General features: G+C 39.0%; 2 long non-coding RNA genes across 3 annotated transcripts in view; both read left to right on the top strand.

Annotated features, from left to right (window-relative positions):
* LOC135098671 (uncharacterized) overlaps positions 1 to 6532 on the top strand; it is a 7731-nt gene extending 1199 nt beyond the window's left edge. Inside the window, exons 3-6 of one of the 2 annotated variants that reach the window (XR_010267267.1) lie at positions 1002 to 1082; positions 2736 to 4371; positions 4992 to 5023; positions 5363 to 6532. This is a non-coding gene — a long non-coding RNA (uncharacterized LOC135098671). The remainder of the gene's footprint in view (positions 1 to 1001; positions 1083 to 2735; positions 4372 to 4991; positions 5024 to 5362) is intronic. The other variant, XR_010267266.1, reaches the window with a different exon arrangement.
* Positions 6533 to 8708: 2176 nt separating this feature from the next.
* Positions 8709 to 10000, top strand: part of LOC135098688 (uncharacterized) — a 7291-nt gene continuing 5999 nt past the window's right edge. The window contains exon 1 of the long non-coding RNA XR_010267277.1: positions 8709 to 8790. This is a non-coding gene — a long non-coding RNA (uncharacterized LOC135098688). The remainder of the gene's footprint in view (positions 8791 to 10000) is intronic.

Below are 10000 nucleotides of genomic sequence, written 5' to 3'. Positions count from 1 at the left end.
CACCACTATTCTGTCCACCTCCCTGATGCCAGAGTTAACCAGTATTCTCAGTCTTTCACCACTATTCTGTCCACCTCCCTGATACAAGAGTTAACCAGTATTCTCAGTCTTTCACCACTATTCTGTCCACCTCCCTGATGCCAGAGTTAACCAGTATTCTCAGTCTTTCACCACTATTCTGTCCACCTCCCTGATACAAGAGTTAACCAGTATTCTCAGTCTTTCACCACTATTCTGTCCACCTCCCTGATACAAGAGTTAACCAGTATTCTCAGTCTTTCACCACTATTCTGTCCACCTCCCTGATGCAAGAGTTAACCAGTATTCTCAGTCTTTCACCACTATTCTGTCCACCTCCCTGATACAAGAGTTAACCAGTATTCTCAGTCTTTCACCACTATTCTGTCCACCTCCCTGATGCAAGAGTTAACCAGTATTCTCAGTCTTTCACCACTATTCTGTCCACCTCCCTGATACAAGAGTTAACCAGTATTCTCAGTCTTTCACCACTATTCTGTCCACCTCCCTGATACAAGAGTTAACCAGTATTCTCAGTCTTTCACCACTATTCTGTCCACCTCCCTGATACAAGAGTTAACCAGTATTCTCAGTCTTTCACCACTATTCTGTCCACCTCCCTGATACAAGAGTTAACCAGTATTCTCAGTCTTTCACCACTATTCTGTCCACCTCCCTGATACAAGAGTTAACCAGTATTCTCAGTCTTTTACCACTATTCTGTCCACCTCCCTGATACAAGAGTTAACCAGTATTCTCAGTCTTTCACCACTATTCTGTCCACCTCCCTGATACAAGAGTTAACCAGTATTCTCAGTCTTTCACCACTATTCTGTCCACCTCCCTGATGCAAGAGTTAACCAGTATTCTCAATCATTCATCCCTTTCTTTGGTAAACATTCCCTGCCTGCCTCTGTATTTCCATCTTCCTGTGACTTGAACTCTTTCAGAAGGGAAAAAAAGGTAATTAAGAATTATTTCAGGTGACCCGAGACCTGCCAAGACCTTCCCAGGACCTTCCAAGACCTTCCAAGACCCACAATGACCCACAGATGAAGGTACAGGTGATAAATGAGCTGGTTTGTTTATTTGTCTTGTTGTATCTCACTTTATTAATGAAAGGAGATGAGATGAGTATTTATGAGATGAGGTGAGACAAATGGTACCAGAATTAGTCTTTGGCTCAGCTTAGGAATTGATAATGCATTGATTCAGACAGAGAGAGAGAGAGAGAGAGAGAGAGAGAGAGAGAGAGAGAGAGAGAGAGAGAGAGAGAGAGAGAGAGAGAGAGATAGATAAATAAATAAATATAACCAGTGTTTTTTATCAATTATCTTTTCCAATTGTTACTCAGAGAGAGAGAGAGAGAGAGAGAGAGAGATGAGTAACAATTGGAGACGTCGCAGTGAGCGTTTTGATACCAGATAGCGCCAGAATTTTTAATTCTCGCCGGAAAATAAATACTTTTTGGGGCATGGTTTTACAAGCTTACAAAGGTGTATCGTTGCACAGTAATGCGTCTGAATTTTAATTCAATTAATTTCGTGATAACTGACAACACATGACATTGTTTGAGCCTCTATTCATAATTTCAGATAATATTCTTAAAAGAGCCTATAAGTGTATCAAGGCAGGCAATCTGTAATTTTCTACTGACGTCAATGGAAGTATACAAATATATACTTGCATTTTCATGTACTAAACAACAGGCAAATCCATTTAATGTAAAGAAAATATAATTTTGTATCAGAGACTTTATTTTTGCGGTACGATCACTATCCTCGGGTACTTGGGCAGCGAGCAAACCAAAACACAGACACTCGACTACCCTGCCACAATGGATACATCACCGCCACAATCATGGACTACAGCGGAATTAAGAAAATTCTTGAAAGAACGAGCTATACCCTATTCTGGATATAGTAAAGCAAAGTAAAGGCCTTTGTATCGGCAGAACTGAGAGGCTATTGTTTACACTTTACACTTCCTAACGGCGCGCGGCGCTTTCTTTAACTGAAGAATCATGATCAAGATAATGTACGTCGTACGTCCGCCAGCGGTGCTGTTCTTTTTTTATTTCACTGATTACTTTCATATACAGGACGTGTCAGTGATATCTGATATTTTTCAACATTCCCAGATAAAATGCACGAGCCGAAGTACAAGCATCCTTTTATTTTTACTGTTTATACTTACTTAAAAAAAAATTCATTACCTATTTTTAGTTTTATCTTATAATTCAATTAACAAAGCCTTATCATACACCAGTAAGTATTGAATATTAATATTAAGGGTTATGTTTATTAATTTTAGATACACTTGTGCAGCAATTCATGCTGTACATTTCCTGCACATCGATTTCAAATTTAGCTAAGTCACCCCTTTGCCCCACGAAATCGAAGACAATTAAAAATGCTGGCGCTGATAGGTATCTACCAGCCTCACTGCGACGTCTCTAATTGGAAAAGATAATTTGATAAAAAACACTGGTTATATTTATCTAAGACAATTAAAACACCAAGAAAATGCCTCAAAACACACACACACACACACACACACACACACACACACACACACACACACACACACACACACACACACACACACACACACACACACACACACACACACACTCAAAAACTTAATATTCTGAAAAAAAAACTGTAAATAAAATAAAAAAAATACATTGCCGGTGACTAACACTAAATATTTTTCAGATTTAAGAAGTGCGATGATGCGACACACAGACAGACAGACAGACAGACAGGTGTGGGATGAGTGCTGGCATACTGAAGGTCAAGAGGTCAAGAGGTCAAGAGTCACGTGTTGAGTCGTATGGGTCACCAGACAGGTCACCCACCTAACCCCTCTCGGCCTGTCAGTTCAGCGGCAACACTGTCATGGAAGAATTTGCTGCAAGCTGTGCCTCTCTGTGCTTGTTATCCGAACCTTGTGTCTAATATTGCCTTAATGTTGGTTGTGTGTGTGTGTTGAGAGAGAGAGAGAGAGAGAGAGGAAGAGAGAGAGAGAGAGAGAGAGAGAGAGAGAGAGAGAGAGATTTTGTTACTCGTCATGTCCCCTGTACCACTTGAAGACCTCCACCAGACCCCCTCTTAGTCACCCTTGTTGTGTCCCCTGTACCACTTGAAGACCTCCACCTGACCCCCTCTTAGTCACCCTTGTTGTGTCCCCTGTACCACTTGAAGACCTCCACCAGACCCCCTCTTAGTCACCCTTGTTGTGTCCCCTGTACCACTTGAAGACCTCCACCAGACCCCCTCTTAGTCACCCTTGTTGTGTCCCCTGTACCACTTGAAGACCTCCACCAGACCCCCTCTTAGTCACCCTTGTTGTGTCCCCCTGTACCACTTGAAGACCTCTACCAGACCCCCTCTTAGTCACCCTTGTTGTGTCCCCTGTACCACTTGAAGACCTCCACCAGACCCCCTCTTAGTCACCCTTGTTGTGTCCCCTGTACCACTTGAAGACCTCCACCAGACCCCCTCTTAGTCACCCTTGTTGTGTCCCCTGTACCACTTGAAGACCTCTACCAGACCCCCTCTTAGTCACCCTTGTTGTGTCCCCTGTACCACTTGAAGACCTCCACCAGACCCCCTCTTAGTCACCCTTGTTGTGTCCCCTGTACCACTTGAAGACCTCCACCTGACCCCCTCTTAGTCACCCTTCTGAGGTACAATAGTGTCTTGTCATCCTTCCTATGTCATCCTTGTGTAATCAGGAATAATTATCAGCATTTGTACTCCTCCTGTCTGTCTGTCTGTCTGCCTACCAGTTAAAATGATCAATGTAGTCAGTTTATACTTGTGGATACTGTGTGTGTGTGTGTGTGTGTGTGTGTGTGTGTATATATATGAATTAATGTTTATTGTGAAGTATCTGCCTGCCTGCTTGCAAATTAATCATCAATATAATTACTGTTTGTGTGTTTGTGTGTTATAAAGTTAATCTTGTAGTGTATTATTGATTGTAATCCACATGTATGGGGCTGGCCAGACGTGATGTACTGTGACAGCCAGAACCTTGACATATACTGCATGATAAAATGAAAATAAGCAAAAATACATGAATAAAGTACAAATTTTGAGCCGAACTAATGAGGACTTTCTCTCGTCTTTTTCAGAGGTGCGTACATCTGCGAGTCACTCCAACCAACCTCTTATATCCTACCTTATTCTGATATATTAGGTTAGATTCAGTTAGGTTACTTATATTGGGGGTTTGTCTTCCTTACTAACAAAATTATCCTAACCCATTCCTTCCTTCTCGTCAAGCTGTCAGTGGGAGAAGCCCCAGGACTCTCAAGCGTGGGTTTGAGTTACAACTGCGGGTGTGGTAAGTGTCTTTCTGACCTGTTACGTTAATTTGTTTTTTCAGAATTTATTTATTTTTTAATTGTGTGTGTGTGTGTGTGTGTGTGTCTATCCATCCCAGCCTCTCCCAGTCCATCCCAGCTCTTAATTTTTTTTTTTTTTTTTGTGTGTGTGTGTGTCCATCCCAGCCTCTCGGTGCATCCCAGACTCTCCCAGTGCATCCCAGCCTCTTAATTTTTTTTTTTTGTCTTAATTTTTTTTTTTTTGTGTGTGTGTGTGTGTGTGTGTGTGTGTGTGTGTGTGTGTGTGTGTGTGTGTCTTTTTGAAATGTTTGGTCAAGTCAACATTCTGATCAGAGAGAAAATTCACTCACTCCAAGATTCAGTTAAGTAATAATTTTAGGTCAGAAGTTAATTTGAAAAAGTGTATTAAATTTGTTATTTTTTGGCCATTCATTGATTGATTCATTAATTTGTGTGTTAAGGGAGAGTACTCTTGTAAAAAGTCATTCATTCATTCCTTGAGTTTGTAGGAGTGAGTGAAATAATTTATTCCTAATGTAATTTAATACCCAAATGAAGGAGGGAGGTTTGTGAACTAATGTTTCTCCCTCTTCTCCCTCTCTCCCTCTCTCCCTAACAGCTAGCTCACCTTGAAGTCAGACGGGGCTCACGGTAAGTCTTGTGTTCTGTTACTATAAACTGGTGGATATAATTTGTTATATATATAATAGTGATTACTTGTACAATGACAACACTTTCAGATGACACAAATTTCCATCTTAATTTAATGGTATCCCTCCTCTCCTCCATGTCTCCTCTCCACAAATTATACCTACATCCACAAGTCCTCCACCTTTTCCTATGAGACTTTCCTCCACTAATTATACCTCATTTCCAACCACAGATGTTCCACTTTTCCTATGAATGTGTCCATCTCTTAATCCACTCACAATAACCTTTTTTTTTCCCTCTCAGAAGCTAACTTAGTAATTACAAGTTTTTCCATCACAGTGTTGCAGTGTTGCAGTGTTGCAGTGTTGCAGATCTTCACCCAAACAAGGGGAGTATTGTTTTTTTGTGTTTTGTATATATATATTTTTTTTTGGGGGGGAGGGGGTCTGGGGATAGCTATCTGCGGTGTGCATCTGTGCGTGCGTCTGTGTGTGTGTGCGTCTGTGTGTGCATCTGCGTGTGCGTCTGTGCACGTGCGTCTTGTGTGCGTGCATCTGTGTGTACGTGTCTTTTTTTTGGTTGTGTGTGTGTGAATTTTTTTTTGGTATAAATATATAGGTGGCAGGCCATAGTGTTAGGATATTTGACAGATTAATATAGAAGATAGTTTAAGTTAGTTATTAATATAGAAGATGGTTTAAGTTAGTTAAGGGTTAAGTGAGGCATATAGAGAGAGAGAGAGAGGGGAAGACAGATATTAATAGGATTAGCTTATATTTTTTTTAGGGTTTTAAGTAAGTATCTAGGTGGCAGGTCAGAATGATATAATATTTAACACAGATTAATATAGAAGATGGTTTTAAGTTAGTATATATCAAAGAGTTAAGTGAGGCATAGAGAGAGAGAGAGAGAAAGGGTTAATAGGATTAGAATGACAGGAGTATATATCAAAGGGTTAAGTGAGGCATAGAGAGAGAGAGAGAGAGGGTTATTAATAGGATGACAGGAGTATATATCAAAGGGTTAAGTGAGGCATAGAAAGGGTTATTAATAGGATTAGGATGACGGGGTGTATGAATGTTTAACTCAGATTATATTGAAGGTTTACTTCTTTATAATCTGAGTTTGTATGGCATGTTGAGTATTAGTATGTTATTTTTGTAGTGGTGGTAGTGGTGTTGGGATGTATGAATGATGATTTTTTTTTTTTTTTTGGTGGGGGGGGGCAAGGGGGGTATATATATATATATAGTGTTATATAGATATTTTTTTTTTTTTTTATCCCCAGATCTTTGGTAAGAGATCTGGGGATTGTATGTATGTATGTCTAGCCAGTATTTTGGTAAGATACTGGCTAGTGAGTGAGTGTGTGTGTGTGTGTGTGTGTGTGTGTGTGTGTGTGTGTGTGTGTGTACGTGTGGTGTGTGTACGTGTGTGTGTGTGCGTGCATATGTGTGTGGTGTGTGCAGTTTTTTTTTTAGGTTAGGTTAATTAGTTAAATAAATAAATAAGAGCATAGATATTAGTAATAATAAGAAAATTTGATTATTAGTAATAATAAAAAGAGGGTAAATAAATAAATAAAATAAATAAATATAGGAATATTTATCAAGGGGGGGTACCTTAAGGGGGGGGGGTTGATGGCAGAAGGGGGGGTACCTATAGCATACTAGAGAGAGGGGGGGTGAGGAAGCTGTAATAATAAAAAAAATAAATAATAAAAAATTTTGAGGGTAAATAAATAAATAAAAATAGGAATATTTATCAGGTGCCGGTAGCAGAAGGGGGGGGGGTACCTATAGCATACTAGAGAGAGGGGGGGGTGGGTGAGGAAGCTGTATGAATGATGAGTAGACTAGGGGGGGTCAGGGTGGGTAATATATAATAATTTGTGTAATATTTCAACATTTGTTATATCGACATACATACTGACACTTTTCTCCTCAGACAGATAAGCCTGGCTGGTGAGACAGAGGGGGAGTGGCTCTCTATTTCATTATGTAAGTGATATGAGGTGACGTGAGGTCGTCTGGCCAGCCGTGACCCTGTACATGTGATAGGCTTGGAATTTATTGTAATTGTCATTGTGTGTGTGTGTGTGTGTTTGTTTGTTTGTATACTGTGAATTATAATGTTTGCTTAATATTTCCCATGAATTAACAAAAAAAAGCACAATTTTATTAATATTTCTGTTTATTTATTGTTAACCAAGACTTTTGTATACCAGTTATTTGTTGAATAAATCTATAGTTATTAACATTATACTCTTTTGAAACCTCCTACAGTGAGAGAGTGTCACAGGAAGGAGTAAACAGATATTGCTGTATATATATTTTTTTTTTATGTAGGAAGGACACTGGCCAAGGGAAACAAAAAATCTAATGAAAAAAAAAAGCCACTGAAATGGCAGTCCCATAAAAGGGTCAAAGCAGTGGTCAAAAATTGATGAATAAGTGTGTTGAAACCTCCCTCTTGAAGGAATTGAAGTCATAGGAAGGTGGAAATACAGAAGCAGGCAGGGAGTTCCAGAGTTTACCAGAGAAAGGGATGAATGATTGAGAATACTGGTTAACTCTTGCATTAGAGAGGTGGACAGAATAGGAGTGAGAGAATGAGAAGACTGGTTAACTCTTGCATTAGAGAGGTAGACAGAATAGGAATGAGAGAATGAGAAGACTGGTTAACTTTTGCATTAGAGAGGTAGACAGAATAGGAGTGAGAGAATGAGAATACTGGTTAACTCTTGCATTAGAGGTAGACAGAATAGGAGTGAGAGAATGAGAAGACTGGTTAACTTTTGCATTAGAGAGGTGGACAGAATAGTGGTGAAAGAAAGAAAGTTGTGCAGGGAGATCATGGAAGGAGGGGAGGCATGCAGTTAGCAAGATCAGAACAGTTAGAATGAAAATAGCGGTAGAAGACAGATAGATATGCAACACTGCGGTGGTGAGGGAGAGGCTGAAGACACTCAGTTAGAGGAGAGGGACTGATGAGACGAACAGCTTGATAACAGGCTTTCTCTACAGTAAGCCTACCCAAATATAATCAGAATGTAGCCTGTTGTTTCAGGCCTACTTTGCAGTATTTCAGGGTACATGTGGGTTTAATAGCTCAGTAAGACGCAGGATCTACCAGCATAGGGCATAAATAATCATTTTGACGTATTTGAGCTTTTAAAGTCAGTTTGTTTACAAAATTACATTCGTTGCCTCAATTTCGTCTTCGGCTACAACTTGCAATATATGTTTTGTTTTGTTTTTAGATATATTTAATATTTTATAGTTTTTTTTGTATTAGATTATTCTTTTTTAAGCTTTTAGAAATATATAGTGTCAAATTTCTCAGTTGGCATTTTTGAATTTGTTTACTTTTCGGCTCTAAATCAGAATCGACTTTTTAGTATGGGTTATTACAAGTTTTTTGTGTTATTATGTTAATTAAGGTATTTTAACAATATATGGAAATAGAGGCAATCGATAATTTTCACGTGTTATTTATACATGACTTGACCTTATATAAATTAGAAAAAAACACAAATATATGGTATTGTAAGGGCCTCTCAAAGAAAAAAAAACTCTTTAAAAACAATTCAACATTTTTAGAAATCATAAAATCTAACTTAGACTCGGAAATAAAAGAAATATTAGAATTCTCTCAGTACAACGAATGCTCATAAAACTCCTCCCCCTATCTCCGCCATTTTGTGGACAGACGGTGGAGAGTCGCAGAAGTGTTCACATTACTTCAGCCTTCACGACCATAACCAGGTAATTTATAAGATATATGATCAACAGGTAACCTTGCCAAGACCTTTAGCGCCATGTAACGAAGTGGGTGTCATATAAATAAGCGGAGACTGGAAATATGATCGATGTTCAGAGGAAGGGTTAGGTCAGCTGGTTCATGTCCGCTGTTTGTCCGTGGTGCTCTTATTAACACTTAATTTGTCATGTTTGTAGGTCACTTGCGGTGTTACTTCACTGATATTTTGTCCTTGGTGCTATAAATGTTATATTTGACCAGGTAAGGACGAGTTAGAACCGTGAAATATTGAGATATAGTGTAACAGCTGGTGCCATGAAAACCCTGCCTGGTGAGGTGACCCTGAGGTACATTACGATATTATAACTAAAAATTCTGCCTTTAAAATTCCCTGTGGAGGTTTAAGCGTATATAAATGTTATCCAGGAGTGTGTGTGGACTATACTCAGGGAGGTTTGGTTTAATTAAGACCGTGAAATATTGAGTTATATGAAATAATAGGATTTTTTTTTATTTTTCATCAATATTTCGTTATATCATTTACTGTGTGGCTTGGATACGTCCATATATCGTCACGGAGCTTACGAACGTTACATTAGAACCGTGTTTGGCTAGATATAGTGACTGATTAATGAGATTTTGCCAGATAAGATGGACCAAAGATTTACAAAATAAACATTGTTGTCTAAGAGAGAGAGAGAGAGAGAGAGAGAGAGAGAGAGAGAGAAATTTAATGTGTTTTCATGAGGACAGTAACCAATATGTAAATGTCTCTCTCTTTCTCTCTCTACTATTACTACTACTACTACTACTACTACTACTGCTACATTTATTATTATTATATTATTATTAACAGCTTAATATGAGTAACAGTATGAGTGGAACCCCCCCAGACACGTGAAGCATACTCCATACATGGACGGATAAGGCCCTTGTACAGAGTTAGCAGCTGGGGGGGTGAGAAAAACTGGCGGAGACGTCTCGGAACGTCCATGATATTAACCTATTCAGTTTTTTCAATTTATATATTCACCAATCTCTTTCACTCAGTCACTGTCTCACTATGAGTTGCCAGAGAGACAATGCTGACATTTCATGCAGAACTAAGAATTCATACAAGGTAGCCCAGGACCCCAGTTCTTCAGGAGTAACAATGACCCGTAATATTGTCAAACCTATTTTATTTATTTTTATGAGTTGCTGAGTAAATGAGTA

The sequence above is a fragment of the Scylla paramamosain genome, unplaced genomic scaffold (genome assembly GCF_035594125.1).
Source record: "Scylla paramamosain isolate STU-SP2022 unplaced genomic scaffold, ASM3559412v1 Contig73, whole genome shotgun sequence".
Taxonomy (NCBI): domain Eukaryota; kingdom Metazoa; phylum Arthropoda; class Malacostraca; order Decapoda; family Portunidae; genus Scylla; species Scylla paramamosain.
The sequence above is the reverse complement of the archived record's forward strand: the minus strand, read 5'-3'. Positions and strand labels throughout refer to the sequence as shown.